The sequence below is a fragment of the Triturus cristatus genome, chromosome 9 (genome assembly GCF_964204655.1).
Source record: "Triturus cristatus chromosome 9, aTriCri1.1, whole genome shotgun sequence".
Classification (NCBI taxonomy): Eukaryota; Metazoa; Chordata; class Amphibia; order Caudata; family Salamandridae; genus Triturus; species Triturus cristatus.
Genome location: NC_140592.1, coordinates 374,747,800 through 374,773,047, shown reverse-complemented (window position 1 = coordinate 374,773,047; position 25,248 = coordinate 374,747,800). Strand labels below are relative to the sequence as shown.

Sequence of the window (25,248 nt, the reverse complement as noted above, 5' to 3'; positions counted from 1 at the left end):
CACTAAAACCTTGCCTCTTCCTGAAAAAAAGTTTCTCCTTCATTGATTTCAATCAGTTCACCCTCCTAATACAGTTGCCAACTGGCCCTTTTATTTTTTTACCAGCATGACCAGTATTTTAATGTCCCAGCTGTATCAAAAATTAGGAAAATCAACCAAAGCTGGTATTTTTCCCCTTACTTGTATGTACTTAGAGCAATAAAAATGTAAGATGAAAGCACTTTGAAGTGTGTTCTAGAACTGCCTTAACAACCCCTGTCCGATAATTAAAGTAAACAAAGACAGAAAGGCCATGTTAAAATCTAAAACACACAATTTTATTGCAGAAATTAAAAAATGTGAACAAATGGCTAGTAATTTTCCCTGGCAAAGGTGGCAATCTGGCCTCCTAAGGCACTCAGTGTCACCCGCTCTCCCCTATCATTTCTTCCTTGTTTTGTTTTCTCATGCCGCCCCGAGCGGTCTAATGGGAGCAAACAAAACTGTGGGCCAATGAGAGAATGTACTGCCTCCCCGAGGGCCCAGGTGCAGCCCCCACGCCAGAAAACACTGGGAACAGCGTCTGGCTGCCTCCCGCCCCCAAATAGACGCTCCGCCCTGGCGTACTGAGAAGAAGGGTGGGCGTGTCTTACGCCTAACGTGCAGGAAGTGAGCGTGATTGCCTTTCGGTGACGACGGTGATGTCAGCCGCCTGAGGGCGAGGTAGGCGCGCAGGAAGCTTAGTTCGTGTTTTAGCGAACTTATTACCCCAACGTACGTGCCTTGTGCAGTCGACCGAGCTTAGTTGGCACGCTGCTCGGGGCAGTAGTGAAATTGCAAGATGCCTGGGCGCAGCCTGCTGTAAGTGCCCCAGACTGGGTGGTTACAGGACCTCCTCGGACCAGACATCTACTCTGTCAATTTACCCCTCACTCATATAAAACGGCGGACAGACCGGCTCCTGTATCACAAACCCACTTCAGCAAGGGTCTAGGTAATTATGCTGGGGATAACCGTGGCATTGCGGACTACGTTTTTTTGCTAAATTCGGCATTATGGAATCTTGCACGTACTAAATCTGACGTTTAGGCACTTTTGCGGCGAGTTTCCAGAGAATCATGGCTAATCATGTGTGTGCTTCAAGAAATTATTAGGTTATGATATTATCCGAATGAGGTATTACAGTGTGTGCTAAGTGGGATGTAGAAAAATAGTGTTAATGTGAGAATTGTACTGTTAAATCTTGTTAAGTTAGTAATTTTATGGGTTAATATGGGAACCTAAGAAATTAATTTTGGTAATATACCGCTCGAATTCCAGAAACTAATCTAGGACAGCTGATCACGTGTCCGACACAGCAATCGTTCTTCATAACTTTATATATTTTAAAGGGATCGGATATTATTTCACTTAAGATGCCACCCTTCTAGTTCGTCATAATCACTGTTTAATTGCTCTTCATTGTTCTTCATTTGTGACTTTTACAAGCTAATCATGCTTCATGGAAAATGAGAAAAACTGGGATCTCTACACTTCAGCTGTCCGCCTGGACTCCGTATAAAACAAAACTACACTCCAGGTACACAGGACCAGCAAAATTGTATAGCTTGCATACGGTCCCTGGCATAACCATACTTAAATAAAATACTGTGGTAGCTAAGCAGCTTCATGCTTACCTGAAAATATTGAACTAGCTGGTTATATCCAGTGTGGTTTTACATACTTCCTCACCTCCATACCATGCTAAATTAAAGACAACATTTTATCTTAAGTATCTAAAAAAAAAAAAGCAAATCTATTCACAGACAAACAGAGAATGTTGCAGTTCACCTTGCATTAAGATTCTCAAGAAATTAAACTTGACTGCTAGGTGAATTGTTCACTGGCTAAAGCAGATGTCAGAATTAGGTTTTAAAGTCTGTTTTGCTGTGTAAGAATGGATCGGAACTGATGGACACTAAACCATTAAGGTGTAGTTACATAATGCAGTTCCACTTGCCCTTCAATATAAGGAGTTTACATGTTTGAAGGTCTTGAAGTTGCTAACCCATATAGGTTGTATTCCAAATGTCAAGTACTTTCCCAGCAAAGTTTCCGGTGAGTCATGCAGACATGGCACAGATAGGCTTGCCTTTTGTATGCTACCAACATGGCTGTACTGCCTTTGTTCTTTAATATTGGTAATGTAAAGCGCGATAGCACCTTTGGGTAATGGCGCTATATAAAAATGTATAAATTAATGAAATATTGGTCTATTGGCCAGCCCATGATCGGTTGTACCCGCTCAAAGTAATGAATACAATAATATGTATAAACAGTAAAAATGCAATACCCGATGTTTTACTCAACCATGCATTTAATTCTTCATGCCAATGGTATACAGTACTAATGTAATCGTTTTCAAAAATCAAAGCAGTACAATCATTAAGCAATCAATGTAGAAGGTTGCTCCAGATGGAACGTGCGGGGAGAAAGTGCTCAAGTGAAGGTGAGATGTGAAAAGACTTCAAAGTAGTGGCATAGGAGATGGAGGTTGATATGTTCTGAACAAAAAAGGGAAACGGTTGTAATTCACCGTTCCTTCGGGACTGGCCACAAGTATGATAAATACACAACTTTACATTTCATTTCATACAGATATAACTTCTTGTGGTGCACGTTTTTTCAAAGAAAACAGCATGTGTGGTCCAGGCCAGGTACTAGGGGCGTCGACGTTTCGATCCGTCTTGTGGCCGCGAGGGTAATTTAAACCTCGGCCGTGCGGATCTTCCTCAGGACGAAAAAGGGGCAACCAACTCTTATAATGATCCGTCAGGGTCAATGAAACCAAGGTCCTAGTGTATCAGGGTCCGTCGATTAGTGGGCCCAGCAATCACTCGATGGTGTGCGTCAATAAGTTGCCTGGTAGTAATTAGTAGTTAGAGGGGTAAATAATCTCTTGTTCTGTGTGTCCGGGGCATTCAAGGCCAAGTTAATCTGATGTCCGGCCGAGAGCAAATCCCAAAGTGAGTTGGCCACAAGACGGATCGAAACGTCGACGCCCCTAGTACCTGGCCTGGACCACACATGCTGTTTTCTTTGAAAAAACGTGCACCACAAGAAGTTATATCTGTATGAAATGAAATGTAAAGTTGTGTATTTATCATACTTGTGGCCAGTCCCGAAGGAACGGTGAATTACAACCGTTTCCCTTTTTTGTTCAGAACATATCAACCTCCATCTCCTATGCCACTACTTTGAAGTCTTTTCACATCTCACCTTCACTTGAGCACTTTCTCCCCGCACGTTCCATCTGGAGCAACCTTCTACATTGATTGCTTAATGATTGTACTGCTTTGATTTTTGAAAACGATTACATTAGTACTGTATACCATTGGCATGAAGAATTAAATGCATGGTTGAGTAAAACATCGGGTATTGCATTTTTACTGTTTATACATATTATTGTATTCATTACTTTGAGCGGGTGCGGCTGCACGAGTTCAACGCTCATGAATAATTGGTAATTCTATGGAATACAAGGAGTATTGACTAATGCTTTTCTAAAATAGGTCTAGGACCATTGTTTTTTTTATTTTTATTTTTTGTATTATACTATACCCAGGTCCAGTACCATATTGGGGTAACCCCATTTTTATAATGGCCATGATCGGTTGTGTCAGATCCTAGACCGCGTACTTTCATAACGACCATGCAAATATGGAACCCAGTGGAGAAACGCTAGGTGTCAGGAGCGCAACTGAAAGAGGTAAGTAGAGTGATATCAGAGAGAGGAAATTAGCAGCAGGAACGGGACAAAGACAGTCAGATCTGCAGCATCTTAAAGATCAAAAACACATCAGGAGAGCAGTCAGAACAGAAAGAAAAAGTAATTGACTCAGGTCTCTTAGATGAAAACCGGGAAAGTCATGCTAGTAATTTACGAAAAAAAGGAATTGAACAGTAATTGATACCATTGCCACCGGCCTGCCTTTGTTAGTTGTAGCACGACCGCACTGCCCCAGTTTGTAAATACTGGTTTGCTGGTCAACAGATTTGCAATTGTGCAGTTGTATGAGAAGCTAAACCCCTCCCTCTGAGTGCCCCCATAATCACACCCAATATAATATGGCAGCCAAGGGAGAAAACGTAGGTGCCAGAGGAGCAGGTGAAGAAAGTAAATTAAGTGGGAGGGGAGCAAGGAAAACGGCGATGGACTGGAACAAATGTTGTCACCCAGGTCTGCAGCACTAAAGGGTCAAAACACAAAAACAGCAGTCCCAACAAAAATTAAATGTGGCTCAGGTCCACTGTATGTAAACAAACATTGGCAAAGCCAATAGGTCTCGCCTCTCCGTGAGCTACTGGTTTAATCTGTTTTAGCTGTGTTGTATAGTAGTGTGGCTGTAGAGTATATTTATAATGTTATTAAAAATTGCTATGAAACAGCCATTGTTTTGTTATCTATTAAGGCTTGAGGGATGATGTGAGGTCAAAAGTAAAATGTGAATGGAAGGTAATTAGTAACACAAACAATGGCTGTCTTAAGTATTATGGTGTAGGCAATACTGGCTTTTTTATGCGGGTTGGGAACGTAGGAAAGTAGGATCTTTTTGCCATAGCTACCCCCACTTTTTTCCTGATGTCAGTATTTTGACTGTAGTTTACTGGGATCCTGCTAAACAGGACCTCAGTGGCAGTGCTCTCTCTAATTTTGCTGGTAAGTGCTTAGTACACCCCACAATTGGCATACTGGGGTACCACTGTAAGTCCCTAGTATATGGTAATCAAGGGCATTGGGGGTCTCCCAAGGACTGCAGCATGTATTGTCACCTGTGGGAGTCTATGCAAACTGTGTCTGTAGAGCTGCTATTGTAGTCTTCATGAAATGGTTCATGCACCTTTCACTTTAGATATAAGGTTTTCCTTATATGGTGGTCACTGCACTTTAAACCTATGAAAACCCCTAAAGTAGGCCCTTGAGTGCAAGGGCAGGGTGCATGGTCCTAAGTGTGTGGGTAACCGTGCACGGGCAGAGAACCCTACAAACCCTGGACTCCAGTCTCTAGGCTTTGTAAGTGTAGGGCAACCATTTTAAGGTATCTAGTGGACACTGGCAAGTCGAGAGGTCCAGCTACATAATGGCTGCTCCTTAACTTGTCATGTTTGGTATCAAACATGTTGGAATCATGCAACTACACCAATTCCAGTGTAAGTTGCATGATACCATGTATGTCCTTAGAGGACCCCCCCAATACCTTTTTGTATAGCCTTATAGGGTTTGTGTGCCAGCCTGCGCTACTGCCGGCCTCAGACACTGTTCTTCCCCTCTGCTGATGAGCCTACCTCGAGCAGGGGAAGCTGAACAAAGGATTTCCTGCAAAGGAGAGGTGTGACCAACTCTCCTTTAGAATTAGGTAGGGTGGGGGCGTTTCAGAAAGCCACCAGACTGCATTGAAGGCCACATTTGATGCCCTCCATGCATAAACCAGGTTTGCCCAATTTAGGAGCCCTTGGCTCACGCACAAACCTACACAAAGGACAGAGGAGGGTCCACCCCACCCCCGTCCAGCTCCTTACAGGTTACTTTAGGGCTCTCCGGGCGGTTAGTCCTTAGATTTGTCCTGGACGTCGTCAAGACTTGTCTGAAGACACTCCCGCTGTTGGACACCAGATTTCTGCTGCTGGATTGAGCCAAGACCAAAGAAAAAACTTCTCTTGGTGGGAAGATTCCTGCTGCAACTTCGTCTCCAAACTTTTCCAAGTTTCTGCAAACTGTGTGGCCGTGCATCCTCCTTGTCAGCAAGGACTCTTCATTCATCGCAGCAAAAAGGAATCTCCCTTGGAGTGGAGGAGTAACTTCCCTGCATCCGCAGGCACCTCTACACTGGCGACTGGTTTTCTGAGCCTGTTGCCCCACGGACATATCCAGGTTCTGCAATACAGGGGGTGGTTTGTTGGCTCCCCAGAGGCCTGACCAGTCTTTCCTGCCACTTGGGCGACTGTAACCCATCTCTAGGTGACCTGAACGCCTTCCTGTGCCCAGTGTCTCTGCAGTTGCCAGGGCTTGTTGACTGTCTTCACTAAAGATCTTCAAGCTCCAAGAAGCCCAAGCATTACACAGCTCCAAGAATGATATCCTGCCTGCATCCTCTGCACAGTGGGCCTCTATCTTCTGTGGCCTACTGAGGCTTCCCTGCATCTCCCTGTGCCTGCTGCCTGAGGGGCTGCGTGGGGGCTTCAACGATTCCTGCTGCCTCTCTTGCCTACTGAGCGCTAGCCCTGACTTACCCTTTCTGGGTTAGTCCCACAGACTTTGCTGGTCTGCAACCATGCATCTTTTCCTTTGTCCCAACTGTTGCGGTTGCCAACGCTTGTTGGTGGTCACGCAGGCCACTGACCTTCCTGTATTCATCTGTCGTGGGACAGCCCGTGGATGGCTCCTGCATAGTCACCTGGCGACCACAGCTACTTCATCAAGACTGTTGTGCTACAGCAAGAACCTATGACAAGGGGTGGCATTGTGTTCCTGCTCCTCCTAGACACCTCTGGATGGTTTGGACTCTGTCTTCTCTGCTTTCAGGTTCTTCTCGTCCAGAATCCACGTTTGGGTTACACTGTCCTGGTCCAAGAGTCGCTGCAGCCGACCGACTTCAAAGATCCTCCATTGGCTTCAATGGGCTGTTCCGACACCACTTCACCCCTATGTACCTGGGCTCACTGGTGTAGATATCGTGGTTCCCTGGGTAATCTCGGTTGGTGTGGCTCTCCCACCTTCACTGATCCAATTGGTGTCTTTGGGGTCCTTTTGGGAAGGTTCTTTCTGGTGGGTTCTTTTCGTAGTAAAATCCACTTCATATAAAGAGAATTCTTGACAAGCATATGCAGAATGAAGAACAGCTGGGTCTGGTGGCTCGGTGGACTAATGCATCCACTGCAGGGGCCTGTGTTCGACCTTATGGTCACAGGTTAGAATCCCAGCGGGTCCACTCAGCCTTTCATCCATCTGAGGTCGATAAAATGAGTACCATTGAGTTGGGTAACAATAAACATCTGTTAGTTAGCGCCAAGAGACCTATGGGTGAACGTGCGCTTTACAAATAGTTATGTTCTGTTAATTAAGCTTGTAGGATAATAAGGAGACTACAACATGCGCAGCCAAACCTCCAGCAGTAAGTGACTCAACTGAAGACGCAACCACACATAACCAGTACATGCACGTGAAGATCATTAAAGTAAAAACATTCCACTAGTTAAAGAGCTCAAGACTGCTCAGGAGAGCACTGCCATAATGCGCAGCAGCACTTGAGAGCGGGACATGTACCGTAAAGGTACAGTACAACAGTCCTGAAATAAGAAAATACCTTTATCATAATAAGCTTTATTTCAGCAATTGCCATAAAAGCAAACGCACTAACTTAAAACTGTAAAATCATGCATTAAACCACTTAACAACATAACATATAAGATATAAAATAGTAAGAATAGTTCTAAAACCCACAGTTAAGGCTAGCAGCATATCGGGGGAGCATAGCGTATAGAATATAAAATAATTAAAATATTTGTAATAACCATATTTAAGACTAGCAGAATATAGGGGACACATCACAACAACTTTAAGATGCAAGCGTGAATTTCATCTAAACTCCTATATTGGCTATATACTGTCATGGTCTAAAAAAGGAAATCCGAAATGACAGCGTAGTGCAACTCTGGCACACAAGATTCTTAGGTGCTAGATACTGGGCGGCAATGTGGCGATATTTTTCTGTCTGTCTCTCCACATATAGAGACAATAAAGACAATTAATAAAGCTGTGTCTGCCCTGAATACGCTAGTTTCAATTTTGTCGTACCTAATGCCCAAATTACGGCATAACTGATTTCCTCCCATGTGCATGATACTGCTGGCAAAAGTGCAGAACGTAGTCTACAGTTTCCTTGACCTCTGGGTAAAATGGGCAGCCTAGGTCAGGGTGCGCTACCCCTTCGCAGTAAATGATCGAAGTGGCAAAGTCCGGATTCTGAACTTAATGTTGGGTGTCTTAGCAGTAGAAGTTAGGATATCTGAACACCCCCTCTTCCCCCCCCCTCCCTAGTGTTGCACTCTACCATTTACATATCTCCAGTACTGCTCCTTGAGCTTAGACTTGGAAATGCCACTAGATGTTTTTGGGTGAGCCCGCATGTCATGGCACCCGATCTCCTCAAGTGAATTCTTAATGTACCCAACCATGGAATTCAGCTGGCCTGGGAAGTTTTGTGATCTCTTCCAAGCCCAGCTGATAAGATAATAGATCTACAGAGGACCAGATCCTCCTCCAGCACATCAAAGGTCTGAGTTTTACTTTGCGGGTAAGTGGTGAATGCCAGGGTCTAAATAAAAAACAAAACTCTAAAGTGGTGCTAGTGGTTGGCTAGGGGGAGATTGGCGAGGAGTCGGAGGAAACCATTTTCCATTAGCTCTAAGTCGTTGATATTAGCATTCCCCCAAAGCTCTCCACCATATAGGTATGAGCTTGCAAGTTGTAAAATTGCAATGCAGGTGTCATGGGACGATAGCTGGATCCCTTAAAGACCCCTACTATGTTCTAATTTGAATTTGGACTTATCTATGGAGACTAGCCAAATTGCTTGTTGAGAGTACCCAGTATTCAAAGGTGCGGACCCTCTCTAACTGGGTACCATTGAGGACCGGGTGCGTTCTGGCCACCTCACAAGGTTTCAGTACCATGTATTTGGTCTTAATTGTATCGATCTCTAGTCTTCTCTGTCTGCAGAAGCCTTTGGGATACTCATTGGGGATCTCAAGACCGTTAACGTGTCGTCCGCGAATAGGAGGGCCAGGACTTTCTGGTTAGCCAGATAATGTCCATCATGCTTGCAGTGTTCTAGCATGTTTACCAAGTCATTAATATATAACAAAAATAAAGTGCGGGCTAATACGCACCCCTGTCTCACCCCAGAGTCACTGGAATGGGATCGGTCAATACCCCCACAGGGCCATACCATAGTTATCCTGGAGGAGCCTCCTAAATGCATCAGTTAGCTATTTCGGGACCCCAATGTTGGTTAGAACTGCCCTCAGACCCTCTCTGGGAACTAAATCAAAAGCTGACCGTAGGTCGACATAAAGGTACCCATCATCCAAAGTGACATGTTTCTAATAAAGTATTGTAGGTTTAACAATTGATCGATAATTCTTGTCCCAGACCTAAAGCCTGCTTGGAGGGGTGTCAACACATCTATATTCTTAATCCATGCTTTCAATCTTCTCTGCAGAATTCAACTAAAAAGCTTCTGTGAGCCGTCAATAAGGCAACCAGGGCGATAATTTGATGGGTCAGACCTCGTGTCCTTCTTTTATATTGGGACAAGTTTAGCCCCGCCCACGTCCGTGGCACTGTAAGTCTATTAATGATGATGTTGAATAGAAGCGCAAAATAGGGGCACCAAGTCTCCTTCTCTGCTTTAATCCAGTCCCCAGAAACCTTATCGAGCCCTGGCACTTTTCCTGGTATAATCCAGTCTATTTCTGCATCAACTAATTTCAGTGTAATGGGACTAGGAGCATGGTCAGGTCAGTCCGTAGGGACGAGCCATCAACAGGGAAAGCACTGGATGATTGAAACTCATTTTCCCACTCCCCCGTGGTGGTGGAACCTTTAGCACGGGTGGCCAACATCAGTACCGCATTTACCCTTCTAGTCAGGCTCAATGTCGGGCCAGCAGTTAGCAGCAGGGCCCCTCATTCCTTCTTGGGCATTAAGTCTTGTAAAACGTCTGACCCAAGCATCAGCCACTATATTACTACACAGCGAGGAGGTACAATCGGGGCCTTTATCTGCTACTAATTGTCAGAAGGAGTGATGGTCTTTCCCCTTGGATGCAGCCAATAGGGCCTCCCTGAACCATTTAGCCACATGAACCTGTTTGGTCCTAGCTTCTTCCAATGAAAGCTATGGTGTGGAACACGGTGCTAAGAATATTTGAAAGGATCCACCATACTGAAGCTACAAATGAATTCCCTCCTTGTGCCAACACTGCTTTCAAAGCCATTGTAATGGCCTCTTATAGCTGAACCTGTTGGGCAGGGGTAGCAGCGATAACACACCATCTCAGCCCTTGTCTATTGCTAGATGGAAAAAGCCTCCTATCGAGGGATTCTAGGTCATATGGTGCAATACTAGGGCCCAGTGTGGTTAGGTAGAGGTTTAAGGCATAGTGATCACTGTTCTGCCTGGATATCACCTCCATGTCAATTACACATGACCACAGCCTGACATCCATCAAAATATAATCAATACGACTAACCCCACCTTGCAGATTAAAATTAACCTTCCCTTCTCTGTCTGATGGGGTCATCCCATTGCAGGCTCAAAGGCCAATGTTGAGGGTAAAAGTATTTAATTGCAGGGCTGCTGTTGACCATTTTTTAATCTGTTTAAGTGTGAGCTCCGGAATTGCCCATACTTTATCCTCTTCTAAAGTTATTGCTCCGGTGCTAATACTAAGAGATTAAACATCGCAATTAAAATCCCATGACACAATTCTATAGGCATCTGTTAAGAGGGATGAATTACATCAATAACAGGTATACCAGACATGTTGCCCTCATGTCGACAATAGACCAAAAAAGGGGGAAGGAAGAGAGAAAAAAACGGGTTCACCCTCCTCAATGATACTTTATGAACAAAAAAGGAACCCAGCAAGGAGAAACATTTGAGATAAGCACACTCTCCACAGTGAAAGAAATGAGAGAGAAACTGTTTTTCTTAAAAAACCTCACCCACCATGGTTGCCCCTTGGTGGCATGTTTCATCATTGGGGTTCTTCCCGATCCACTACGGATCTGGGCATGCTGTGACCAGATGGATACGCTGGAGCACATTTGGGTATTTCCTCTGATAAAAACGATGGGAGGGGAGTGGAGCGAAGGTGTTAAGCAAGTTTAAAAAATACCTGACTAGTAGGTCACCTTACTTTATTCCTGCTTCTAGTCGGTATGGTTAAAATCAGGGGTGTAGTGTGGAAAAAATAGTTTTTTTTTCCCATGCCAACATGTTTCGAACCTTGCCCCTAATGGCTCTTTGTCAGGACCATAGGAAAATAGTTCCTTTTGGTACCACTCCTTAATGTCCGAAATGGGAACACATTGCAGAATCACACAACATACATACAAGACTACTGGGTGATGTTACGTCACTGCGTATCTGTAAAAACAGAAAAAAGGGGAGAGTATATAGACTTCAGCCTAGGGCTGATACAACCTAAAACTTATAAACGTGATTGTGAAAACACCCTTTGTGTAGAAGTGCTTAAAAAATATAAATCAAGTGGTCATACTTTGTGTAATTGCCAAACCCTTTGCCAATTGTGTCATGAAGCGGCTGAAAAACGCTCTGGTTTGACTGGTTATGGTACGTAATAACAAGACAAAACAAACAATATTACCTACATTAGAGAGGCCGTATTATTGCGCCATGATCTCTCCAGGTAGGAGGGGTCCTGTAGTCATACCCTAAAATGAAAAGGAAGAGTTGTGGCCATCATTGACCAACACTGTTGAAAGCAAAATTACACATTTTCTAAATGCGAGGCTTCACTGCAAATGACGCGAGGTCTCGTTAGTTACTGCGAGGCTGATTGTCTTAATCCGCTCACCTAGGGACCGCATCTTGCCGATGCATGTCTTCAACTGGGTTTTTTAAGCTGGTATGTTGCAGAGTGCTTCCGCGTACGTGCTCTGATTGAAAAACTAGACCGCTCGGGGCCTCACAAAGGCTGCCTTGTTGGCACAGGTTGGAATCCATTAGGGTATTTTTAAAAACTGATCCAATCCCTCTTTGTACTTTTACAGTTAAAAAAAAAAAAGTCATGAGTAATATTCATTTTGTATTCAGGGAAATGTAAAATGTAATGATGACTGGAAAAGGATCCACTTTGTTATCCCTTAAGTTACGCAGGCTCGATAGTTATCAACCTTCAATGAGGTTCGCAAAGGACAAATTGTGATTTGTTGCTTTTTCATTTTGAAAAAGGGGTATGTGTTAGAAAGATTTGGGACTACTGACTTGGGTAATAGAAAACCTCACACACACAAATGGTTAATATGGGAATGCTTAAAAAAAAAAAAGGTACAGCCATTGGTTTGATGGCGGTAGATTACTTACTCAAGGATTGTTGTTCCCACAGATCTGATGTTTATCAAGGATTGATAGCTTGTTGGTGGGAGGCAAGGTGTAGGGTGTATGTCAGGTGACATGAACCCAATAGGTAGATAGTTAGGTCAGTTCATATGGAAATATTCCATCCTCCCTGTTACTGTATGTAACTTCAGGGCCAGCTGGACTTGACTGCCTTAGTAAGATGGACCCTTCAAAATAGTCATCCGGAAAAATAATTTTTAAAGAAACTGGCCCCATGGGATATTGACATTCAGGCCTAGGGTGTGCGTTTTGAGTTTAAACTCCCATCTCTGTTCTTTTTCAAAAAGTCTACTTTCTGAATTTTCTGTGTCCTTGATGTGTTCCAGGACTACCCACTTGAAGTCTTGGGGTGTATGATTGAGTTCAAGGTAGTGAGACGACCTCTTAGTTGTTGTGCAATGACATCTGAGGTTGCTGCGATGTTCATAGATTCATGTTCTGATTTTGCGAGTGGTCATACCCATGTAATGCAGGTTGCATGGGCAGGTTATGAGGTACACCACTCTTGATGTATTACAATTTGTTAGGTTTCGAAGTTGCCATGTCATTTCATTATTGAAAAACACTGTTTTTGTTACCTTAGTGAGGTGGCAGATGCTACAGCTCCCTCATGGGTAGTGGCCCATAGGAAATGTCATAGTATTGGTTTGGGTCCTTGCTCTGCTGTTCACTGCATTTGGGTGGGTGTGGACCGCATGTCCCTCAGGGTCTTTCCTTCTTTGTGGGAGAACATGGGTCTTGGTATAGACAAATTTCCATTCAATATACGCCAATGTTTTGGGATGATTTTGGAGACCAGGTTGGAAACTATGCTGTATGTTGTGATGCAGATGGGTCTCCCGTCCTGGTCATTCTGTTTGGCGGGGTTCCAGAAGGGCATCTCTGTGGTTGTTTAATGCATGTTTTATCGCCCAAGACTCGATTCTTCTTGGGTAGTTCCTAGATTCCAGTTTTTCTGTCAGTTGGGCAGCTTGTTTCTTATAATCACGGAGTTCAGTACAGTTTCTCCTGATCCTTAGGAACTGTCCGAAAGATACATTTTCTTTTAGATGTCTGGGGTGGAAACTATCCTATAATAGCAGGCAGTTTTTTGCCATTGGTTTTTTATGGGTTTTAGTGTTCAAAATGCTGTCTTCTGCCATGATGTCGAGATCCAAAAACACCAGCTCCTTTCTGCTCATCGTGAGCGTGAAGTTTAGAAAGGTGTCTTGTTCATTAAGCCATAATAGAAAGGCATCAACTGCTGTCTCATTGCCCTCCTAGATCAGTAAAATTTCGTCAGTGTACCTTATCCATAGTTTGATGTGTGTTTTTTTTTTTTTCCTTTTATAGTCCTTGTTCGCCTTAGATAAAAATAGATATTCTGAGTTTCTCTGCACCCCCCCCCCCCCCCTCTGTCCGCACCATCCAGAGAACTATTTCAAGTTGGTGTACTTTACACAAAACCTGTCCTATCGTGGTTGAATCCGGCTCTCTCTCGGAGCCCTTCAGGGGCCAACCGGAGGGGTGAAGTATCTCCGTGCAGAGGCATAATCATACGACTGTGTTCGTCTCAGCTTTCAGCCAACTCACACTTGGTAACCAAAAATCTCTCTTCTTCTTTGGTGATGACCTATCCAACTTGATTCTGTACTTTACAGAATTAATCCAATCTCTTACGGTCGGGGGACGTTTTTAATCCAGTTTTACCAAATTTCCCTTCTGGCAAGTAAAATTAAGTAAAACATTTTTGTTTTTATCAACAGATATAGATTCATGCTGTGCAAGAGCCCCAAAGAATACCAACACTGGGCTTTCCTGAAGTTCCAGTCCGAGTATTGTAGAGATACTATTACTTACTGCCCAGAAGTGTTGTAATATTGGACAGTACAGGAACATGTGAATATCATTTACCTTTTCTTGGGAGCACTTAGGGTATTTTGGAGCGGCACCCTTTCCAAATTTGGAGAGCCTTCAAGGTGTCCAATAAACCCTATTTAGGCAAAAAAAGTGGTTTCTTTTTAAATTTGCAGCCTGCACCGTGGAATACAAGATGTTACAAGATACTTGCCATAATTCTTCTAGATGGATCCCGGGCAAACTCTTTTCCCACAGCTTCATCAGCAGTTTGAAATCACCCTCTGAAAGTTTGATCAGGAGCCAGTATGAGTTTGCCACCTCTTTCTTGCCACTTTCTTCTTTAATGCAGATTCCAACTCATTAGGGGTGCCGCCATCTGCTCCAACAGCTTGGTCCCAACTTTTCAATTGTAAATATTTGAATCTGGATAGCTCATTATCCGGATTGTGATACAAATTTTCCCAAGAAAGTAGTGTACCATCTTCGACTAGCTGTTTCCAGCACAGTATTCCCGCTTTCCTCAAAGGTGCAGCCCATAGTTTGATGCGTTGAAGAAAGGGGTTGGCCTGTTTGAGAATTTTGTGTCTCCAGATGATGTACATATAGGCCCGCTATACTACTCCCCATGCTGGTTCTGTGTTGTAGAAACAGCATGTCCTCGGAACTGAAAAGGTTTTCTGTGAGAGCCCACTTGCATCAATCCGGTACTAGGTTCCTGGGTGTGTGATAAGACCAATCTGCCTAAAACTGTACCACTTCCATGATATAGATTGTTTCTTGTTGAGGTAAACTTGTGTAGAGGCTCTTAACATCAAGGCCAATCAAAATGTGTGTTGCAGGATTAAAAGGAAAATCTCTTAGGAGGCACAGTACTGCCTTGTTGTCTTTTTGATCTGTATCAGTTTTCTGGATGAGGAGCCTGAGGAAGGCATCTGCAAATTTTGATAAAGGCTCCAAAATCGAACCTATCTCAGATACAGTGGGGTGTCCTGGTGGGTTAGTCAATGATTTATGAATTTCGGAAATAGTGTAAAAGTAGGGAGTTATTGGGTTAGTGTTGTTGAAGAACTCTCTCTCTTTTTGCATTATCTAGTCATGTGCCATAGCTTCTTCTAACATGCTGGTTATCTGTATTCTTAAGCGTTCTGTTGGATCCACCGTCAAGCGTTTAATTCCTTTCATCGCTCATGAGTCTCAGGCATTCTTTTTGGTAGGCAATTGCTGTTTGTAGCACTATTGCGCCATCCTTGTCGGCAGGCTTTATGACAAGGCGTTCGTCATTGGATAGTTCATAGATTGCTGTTTGTTCCTCCCTCGTTGTATTGTGGAAGACCTTTATCGTTCTGGGGTCAATCTCACCAATGTTTTTCAAAACCGCCTTCTCAAAGGCTATGATTTTCACCGGTAACCCGGAGCTTGGAGGAGTGAAAGAAGATTTTGGTTTTAAGCCAGTGTCCCCTCAGTTGTCATCCTGGAGTGGTTTGTTTGCAAAGAAAACCCTTACTAATGATCTTGTTGACTTCGCAACTTAACTTGAATTTATCTAGACATGCTGTTGGAACAAAACCCAGACCTTTTTTCAAACTTCAATTTGTGGTTAGCATGGTGGTTGCTTGTGCCCGGGTAGTTGGTTGAGTCCATACTCCTGGTGTTTATCCTGGTTTGTTCCGGTGGATCAGTCCACTGTACCTGATGTCCCTTCTTCATTCTCCCCCTCTGTTGTCCTTGGCCCGCTCTTAAAAAAGGCTTGGATGGTCTGGAATAGCCTGGATGTTGTGCTTGGGCAGATGCCCAGTAGTCCTGTTGATGCTGGGGAAAGGACCACCATATAAAAAAAGGGTGAACAGGGTGAGCCATTATATGTAGGCCAGCCTCTCCCTTACCCATATGTATGCCCCGCTCTCCTGCAGTACTTCCTTCTGTTTCTTTGGGTACCCTCTTCTGTTGGTATTAAAATCAGAGCTATCTGATCCTCCGACTGAACCCTCTGTGTCGGTGTTGTAGCCTGGGTTCCTTCCAGAGGTGTTGTAGCCTTTCATTATATAGGGGTACACCCGTTTGTGTGAAAACGTTTTTGCGTCCTTTTTAAATTTCTGGAACTTGGTTTCTTTCAGAGAGTCTTCAAATTCTCTCATAGTCTTGTTTAGTTCCTCGAATCTTTTTTTAAGTTCTGACACCGACTGGTAAGATTTTAAGCGTAGTTAGATGGTGTGTATTTCTTCCTTCATTTCTTGCGACAGATGTGCTGCTGTTTTTATGAGGACGCTTGTCGAGGAAAACAGAGACCTACAATCTACTTACCCGCCGTGAGGGGAACGGCTCGCAGAGGGGCTGCGGGGCTGTGCTTCCGAGGAGTAACACCGCCGTGAGGGAAACGGCCCGACTAAACTCCATTTCCCAGCACTCCCCACTGCAGCGCATGCTGATGACGACGCTATTCAGCGCCGGATTGCCATAAATCCCAGCGGGCGCTCACGCAGCGCGGGACGCTTGTCGAGGAAAACAGAGACCTACAATCTACGTACCCGCCGTGAGGGGAACGGCTCGCAGAGGGGCTGCGGGGCTGTGCTTCCGAGGAGTAACACCGCCGTGAGGGAAACGGCCCGACTAAACTCCATTTCCCAGCACTTCCCACTGCAGCGCATGCTGATGACGACGCTATTCAGCGCCGGATTGCCATAAATCCCAGCGGGCGCTCACGCAGCGCGGGACGCTTGTCGAGGAAAACAGAGACCTACAATCTACTTACCCGCCGTGAGGGGAACGGTTCGCAGAGGGGCTGCGGGGCTGTGCTTCCGAGGAGTAACACCGCCGTGAGGGAAACGGCCCGACTAAACTCCATTTCCCAGCACTCCCCACTGCAGCGCATGCTGATGACGACGCTATTCAGCGCCGGATTGCCATAAATCCCAGCGGGCGCTCACGCAGCGCCCGTCCTTGCCCGTCTGTGCCCGTGTGAGACCGGACCGGACCACCCATCGTGGTTTTTCATTACATCCTCCCATCACGACCTTCCTGCAAGGGCTGGAGTACATCTGCAGGTAATCGCCACTCATTCCCGAAATAGTAACTGATCTGAACTATCTTGATCACACTTATAAAATCTACCAGACTGTGTGTAAAGTAAGCGGCTTAAGGCATTATTTAATTTTCTAATTCTCCTTGACTATGGGCAAAAGGAAAGCATTGAGCTGCGAACCAACAGAGGGAATGGACACAAAGAAGCCAAAAAAGCAAACTCTTCTAACATATCTGACTGGGGCAATGGGGGCAATTGAAAAACAAATCTCCTCAGTTGAACAATCATTAGCAGCTGGTACTCTGGCGATTGAAGAAGTTAGAGTGGGGGATGATCAACCCACTCCTATTAACCCTACTACTCCAACTGTGATCCCAGACATCGGAATACCAGTTAATGGCTGTGTTCAAAATATCACAAATTACATTATAGTGCACAACCACAGCGATTTAAACACAGTACAACAAGACAAGGGTAAAAACACGACCAAGAAACAGTTAGGGAAACAAGGTAAAGGTACAAGAGAGGTTAGTCAATCTAGGTTACATAGAGGAAAGGAGATTATTGGAAAGAAAAAAACCCAAGACAGGGCTAAAAGCTCTACACAACTCCCTGCTACATCCCCAATAGCAATAAACAACCCCAAACAACATAGTAAGGGGTTTGATCCGGACTGTATCCTCTCTTCTATAAAAACTCTAGATGCTTTCGTGAGAGGAGCAGTCGAGGCGATCGGTTCTAGATTAGATCGGATCGAGTCCCAGGTAGCTAAATTCCTTTCGCGTAAAGATGACATAACCATCTTATCCCCCAGCCCTAGGCTCACTAGTAATGGTGCGAATAACATCAGGAAATCTCGACCCCCTCCTTCCCACACTGACACACTTGGAGAGACCCCCATAACCGAAAGTAACAACCAGCTTAGGGCAACAAAGACACAACAAAATCTAGTCCCGCCGTCTCATACAGTCACTAACAAACATTCCTCTTCTGCTTTTAAACCAACATCTGTAAAGGCACTTCCTTCTTTACATCTTGATCTTCCTCCAGCATGCACTCCCTATACAGTGATTTTGGGTAATGTTCCTCACTTAGGCCAAAACGAACAGGAGAGCAATGAATCATTAAGGAACAAAGCTCTACATTGGCTGGGAGACAGAGTGGGTGACACTAATAGCTTGTTTGAAGAATTCAAGATGATACGCAGAATAGGATGGATCGGAAGATCTAGGAAATTATTTATGGGCGACTGCTTGATATTGACTTTCAGATCCCCTTGGTTAGTCAGGAAAATTTTGGGGTTTGCTGCCAAAAACACATTTGAAATAGGGATTAACATTCTTCCCCTAGGCTTCTTCTATCGCCCCCCCTCTGAACAAATGAACTCGGTTCATCACCAACTCCTGCCGAACCAAATATTTAACATCCCCGTCTGTAATCGTTTTGGTGTACTTACTTCTTTAGATGATCAAGATTGACTTTCTCTAAAGTCATCAAAAAGAGTTAGGATTCTAGCTGGGAACCCCGACACAGGCTTGTTTCCCCCTCCTCAAAGGAGCTCACCTGAGATTGAGACTGAATCAGTAACTAGAGTCCATGATACTGAGAGGCAGCCACAAAATAAGTCAACGCAGGAGGATATTTATGCTACTGTCTGCACTAATAAAAGCAAGTTGAATCCCATTTTAGAGGAAACAGAGGTTCCAAGATTAGTTCATCATTCACTTACAATACCCAGGAAAGAGGAAGGATATATTAACATCACATATTGGAATATATGGGGCTTATATTCTAAAATCCACAACGACCTTTTCCTTGATTTTGTTAAAAATTTGGACATTTTATGTCTGCAGGAGACTTGGTCGTTAAACGAAATCAATATTAACGGCTTCAAAACTTTTCATATTCCAGCCTCTCCCTCCTCTCATGGAAGACCAAAGGGAGGCCTATGTATATATATATATCTAATCTTGTGATAATAAAAAAACTCACATTAGAGTATTCGAACCCCTACTATCAAATTCTTACTCTCACAATGGATAGGAATGACGTCTTAATACTTGTCAATTTCTATAACAACATCCCAAAAGAGAATGAACTTAAAGTTATTGATCAACTCAGACAAGTTGTACAAAACATTCAGATGGTCAGCTCAGGAAACGCCCAAATCATCTGGGGAGGGGATTTTAACGTTAATTTGTGCCCCAATAGTAATAACAGGATTTGTGGTATGATTGATGAGGATAATTATAACCTTACTCACTTTCCCCACAATATTCTGGGGGGTGCTTTGAATGAAACCTTATTTATGTTGAATTTGAGTTTTGCAAACGAATTAGTGATCCCTCCAATCGCATTCTCACCTACTTATAACGGGAGAGGAACAGGCTCTGTAATAGATTATATTCTGACATCAAATAATCTTGGAAACAGGGTAAAGCAATTTACTACCCACAAGATCGCTATTAGCGATAATTTCCCACAGACTGTAGTTATCACGAGGAAAAGTTCCAACTCCCACAACAAACGCAAAACGAATAAATTCTGCCACATTTGCCCTAACCTTGCTATTGATAGCATGAATGGTTTCTCTTTAAAATGGGAACTAGTAGATCCAGAAACCATTACATCTTCAGTCGTGGCTAAGACCCTACCCCATATCCTATCTTGTCTGGAAGAGAATTCTTCTCCATCGACTATCTTAGACAGTTTTATCTCCATTACAGCCATTATAAAAAACACACTGTCTGCAAACAGGAAAAAGAGTGACCCTAAGAAAACAAAATGGTTCGACAAAAACTGCACAAATGCTTACCGCGCCCTAAAAAAAGCGATCCATAATAGGGACAAAAACGGATTAGCAGTCCAGCAAGCAAGGAAAACATATAATCAGGCTATCGCGACCAGGAAAAAGGCAATAAAAAAATCACTGTGGGAAGATCTACACAGGGCAAGCAGCCAGAATGATGTTAAAACATTCTGGAAAGTAATTAGGTCCCCGTTTCTTTCAACGGATAATCATCCTTCAATAGAGATAGCGATAGACGAGGCCCAATGGGTGAATCATTTCACAAGAATCTTTGGCTATTCAGAGTCGATAAATAGCATTGCCGCAAATTCGCCACCTCAACATGAACTTTCTATTCCTCATACCATTGAGATATCCTTTTCACTTGAGGAAGTCCTGGTTGCACTAAATGAAAGCAAAGGCTCTAAGGCCCCTGGTCCTGATGGGGTCCCGGTAGACATCTATAAACATAACACAGATCTCTGGGCCCCAATATTAACCCGCGTTCTCAATGCAACTTCCTCGCAGGGCCTCATTAATAGTTGGACGGAATCCATCATGGTCCCTATTTACAAAAAGGGTAACAGACAGGATCCTTCCTGCTACAGACCAATCTCACTCCTGGATTCGCTAGGAAAAGTAGCAGGAAGGATCCTTCTCACGAGGCTGCAAACTTGGGCCACAGACAAGAACATACTGTCTGATTTACAGTTTGGTTTTAGAGAAGGCTTGGGGACAATAGACCAGGGACTTAACCTTGCCATTCTGCTGGGCAAATACACGAGGGCGAAGAGAGGAAAACTTTACCTCGCGTTTGTTGACCTCTCTTCGGCCTTCGATTGCGTTGCTCATGGTAAATTGTGGCATATTCTAAAAGAAATGAAAGTAGAGGAACCCTTAATAGATTTTTTGAAAGCCCTTTACAGCAATGCCTCAGCGAGAGTTCGATTTGGAAGAGCGGGAGAATGTACTTCATGATTTAAAGTACTTAGAGGGGTAAGACAGGGGTGCGTCCTGGCTCCATTCCTCTTTACTTTATACACAAATGGCCTTGAGAAGGCCCTATTGGATGGAACCCAGGACGTTCCCCAGGTACAACAAATTCCGATCCCTAGACGCATACCAGCATTATTGTATGCGGATGATGCTGTGATCCTAGCTAGGACGCCCATAGCTCTCCAGAAGGCTCTAGAATTGTACAACAAATATATGCAAGGCATCGATTTAAATATTAATATTTCAAAAACTTTTGTGATGAACTGTGGCAAAGGTAGTAAAAAGAGCAAAGATATCTACCTAAATGGGAACAAATTGGCTAGTACATCTACTTACTCATACTTGGGAATACTTGTAGATGATAAGGGCACATGGAATCAAGCAATTACACTAAGAAAACTCCTTTTTACGAGAGCCACCACTGCCCTTGTCAATTTCTCCCAAAAATTAGGAAAAAGACCACCATCGGAATTGATCAAAATACATAATGCAAAATGTATAAGCGTAGCAACATACGGGGCAGGGATCTGGGGACATCGGAATGTCTTTGAACTGCAGAAAGTGGAAAACGCATTTTTAAGATATTTATTAGCGGTTCCGGCTTCAACATCCACTTTCGTCTGCCACGCTGAGCTGGGAGTCCCTTACATTACGGACATCATAAAAATTCAACCCATAACTTTATGGCACCGTATTTGGAAGTCAGAAATAAACCACTTTAATCAGTTAGTGCTTCAAGATGTTCTTAAACTGGACCACTGCCTCGAAATAAAATGGATTAAGTATGTGAAGGATTTTATGACAGACATTGGTAATCCTGAATATTTTAACAATCCTTTTTCCATGTCAGCAATTGCAAGGAAAGATTTTAAGAAACGCTGTATGAATCACATGGAGAGTCTGAGACTAACTAGTGAAGCCACAAAATTATCAGTGAGTCATAACCTAATGATATCCACTTCACTAGGCATGCAATTGTATCTTCAAAAAACAGACAAAAGTTACGATAGATTTGTGCTCACCCACTTCCGTTTGAACGTTTTCCATAGGCTGGTGACTTTTCCAACTGTCAACAATTGGTCAAACGAACTATTACACTGCCCATGTGATTCCGTTTCTGAGCAATCAACAATTCATGTCATTTTATTCTGTAAATTTTATGTAGAACTAAGAAGGAAATGGTTGAAACCAATTTTTAAACTATGGGGAATTCGTCAATGTCGACCAGCATTCTTGGCTCTTCAATGTCTCGATAACAACAGTATAAACTATAATGTTATCGCCTTCTTAAAAAATCTGATTAAATACAGAAATAGTATTGTTCTAGATTCATCGTGAACAGAGTAAATTTAGAAGAACGGTAGATATCTGTCACCAAACGTTGTTTTGGATTTATCCCCCAACACATCCTAATAATGCAGTAGGGGGCATATGTTTCTTCCTTTTTGCTCCAAAAGCTGTTAACTCATTTTAGCATCTCTTTATATATGGATTTTTAAACTTGTTAACACTGTTTTGTATATCTATTGGGTGGATTACCTCTATCGCCTACACATTACACTTAAATGTTTTTTAGTGAAAATGAAATGTTCCTTTTACAAAGCGCATACGCACAACGTTTTTGCACGCACTTGATCATACAAAGTAATAGTTCCTAGTTAGGCTCCAGGTGAACAGAGGGACAAATAGTACTATTGACATAAAGACATAGCTCCATACGTTGTTTTGGACTTATCCCCCAATCGCATCTTAATAAAGCAGTAGGGGGCGTATATTATATTGTTCTTGATCCTCAGTTCCACCTAATTTTAACAATTTAATAATCGGGTAGATAAATTTGAAATAATGACCTGCATATTTCTGAGCTGTAATGTGGTCATCGCTTTTTATAATCTTGTACCGTCAATCTCTTCGAATTATATCGTGTACATATAGGTTTTTATAAATCTTCTTTGTGTTCTATGTATTTAGTATGTTATGCTATAATGTATATGCTTTTATGGATTGAAATTAACTTTCCGAATAAAGCTTATTTTGATTTGATTTGATTTGATTAAAACATGCCAGTCTCTGGTGCAGTGCCATGATATTGAGCACCAATCCCTTTTGAAGGTCTTCTCATTCTGGAAAGTGAAGGGTTCATTGTGAACTATGAGACCCCGGGGTGCGGCATTCACTCGAAGGTACTCCATCATCATTCTTCCATGTATCATTGTCTTGATCTGTGTCTGTTTCAGTTCTGTTAGCTCATCCCAACTTGTGCCGGCTCTACTTGTCTCTGAGTTAGCCATCCCATTGAATGGGGATACCGTAGCTAGAATTCTTTCCACTTCCTCTTCTGAGAAAGTCAAACCTGTGACTTCGGCCATGGTTCAATAGTAATCGCGATTTGTCTTGTATTAATTATTGAATAGTAAAGCGAAGACCATTCCCACAGCTGCACGCTGCCAGTACACAATCCAAACAAGCATTTGCACTGCAACAGGTCTCGCATTTGCGAGAATTTGAGCTATTGGCATTGAAAATTACAATGCATTTTATTTGTGTTTTGAAAACCTGCAAGCGGTGCGTAAGCACACACTTTGCAATTATAGTCCGCGCTTACAAGAAGCAAGACTGGCAGTAACTTTCCGTAATGCGATACCTATTGTATTGCAAATGCTGGTTATAGAGCATGTAATGCTTGAAAATTTGCCAAGTAGAATCATGTTATTGGCTGCTCATGGGTTAAGACTAAAACTGTGGATTTGGAGCATTTTACTGTCCTAGTGAATGATGAACTTAGGTCATTAACACACAACTGTGTGTTACAAGTGAAACTGATAGACTTTGTAGTAAGGACTCCCTTAATACGTACATACATTGTTAAGTTAGCATAACCACGTCAGAAGTTAGAAAGCCATCTTGCTGCTTTTGCACACGACACTGCGTTCACATGTTATTGCTTAAACGAACTGCTGACTCGAGTTTTGCCTCACACGAGAGCAATCTGTTGTTACCATCCCGAGCTCTGCGAAGCGACCTTGGTCTGCACACGATGTGACAAACAGTCTGAGTTGTTAGACAATGCATGTTTTCCACTCTAGGTTGATCGACCCACTATTTAGTCATAACACACGAGCAGCTGCACATACCTGAAAGTTGGTGCTTTTAATATCACGGACATCATGTTTATTATTCAGACCGAAGACGAGCCTTCCTGCGAGAAGACTCCTGATGCTCCTGTGATGTGATTTCACTAAGCTGATCTTTGAGGTATGGGGTCCCCTATTCAAGCCTAAGAGACCTTCTGTTAGTCTAATAATAATATTAGCCTCTTAGTAAAGGGAAAGTGGTAGTATCCACTGTCATTATAACATGATCACCCCTTTTATATTCTATGGAATTGTAACTATGTTGATGGTTTTGATTTTAATCATTTGTCTGCTTGTATTAGCCAAAGTACTGCATATTAGGACACGTGGTCTATAAAAATAAACTCTTTTTATTTTCACCGTGTCTCTGTTGATTCTTGTTGTGGACTGATGTGAGAATAATATACGAACAGGTATTTCCGATTCCCACCATTCCTGAGTATGTACTGAGTCGCGTGTTCTGGGTTGTCTTTTCATTGGGACCGCCGAGCTAAATCTCGGATAACGAATGGGACACTTATGCTAGCCGGATACTGGGTTCTGGGTTCTGAGGTGAGTTTCTGGTACACCACAACTCACTGAGGTCCTGGGGTTCTACGCATAGTTCTGTGTATAAGCAGAATCCCTGCAACATGGCGCACCTAACGTTTGGTCTATGAGTTGAAATGCCTTAGTAGTGCTCGCGTTTGTCCACAACACCCTCATTCTTGTTTCCGGATAACAAGTCTGACGGATTTAAAACCTACCTAGGTCTATTGATATAGGTTCTTTCAAGCTTGATAATTAAAAAGGTTAGTGAACCCTTGTGCTACTGATAGTTTCAAGTGTGTGTTGTCCTAATGTCGGTGGATATTGCGGCGCATAGCCGTGCAGCTCTGAAACGTCATTTGACGCAGTATGGGGTACCGGACACTGGTATGAACGTCATCTTTGTAGTGGGAGCCGATGCGGCTCATCCCTATGAGTTGTTCTACTCTTGGGTGACGATTCCAGCGGTGGGGGATGATGACACCTTTCATTCTTACACTGCCGCTGCAGTGCCGGCGAACTATACGCCGTATAGGACACAGGAAATACCAATATCTGCTTGGCAGCACCATATTTGGTTTAATGGCGCCCTTCCCCATGTGGTTATACCGCCGAGAATGGGCCCTTTATCAATTGCAGGGGCCACTTGGCCGGTACTAGCCGGATTTACGCCTCATCCCCGTTACCTCACGGTGACGGTGGCTGAGTTGCGTGTACTACACACTGCCCTCATTACGGTATATAGGGCGTTAGTGCAGTATGTGTCGCGCAATATGCA

At 43.3% G+C, this 25,248-nt stretch overlaps 1 protein-coding gene across 5 annotated transcripts in view; it reads left to right on the top strand.

Annotated features, from left to right (window-relative positions):
* Window positions 1-585: 585 nt before the first annotated feature.
* The window catches only part of LOC146797977 (adenosine deaminase domain-containing protein 2-like), a 427,814-nt gene continuing 403,151 nt past the window's right edge, over window positions 586-25,248 (top strand). For 3 of the 5 annotated variants that reach the window (XM_085627833.1, XM_085627832.1, XM_085627829.1), the window contains exon 1: window positions 636-973. The gene's annotated coding sequence lies outside the window, so the exon portion shown is untranslated. Of the gene's footprint in view, window positions 974-25,248 lie in introns of all 5 variants that reach the window. The other 2 variants (XM_085627830.1, XM_085627831.1) reach the window with 2 other exon arrangements.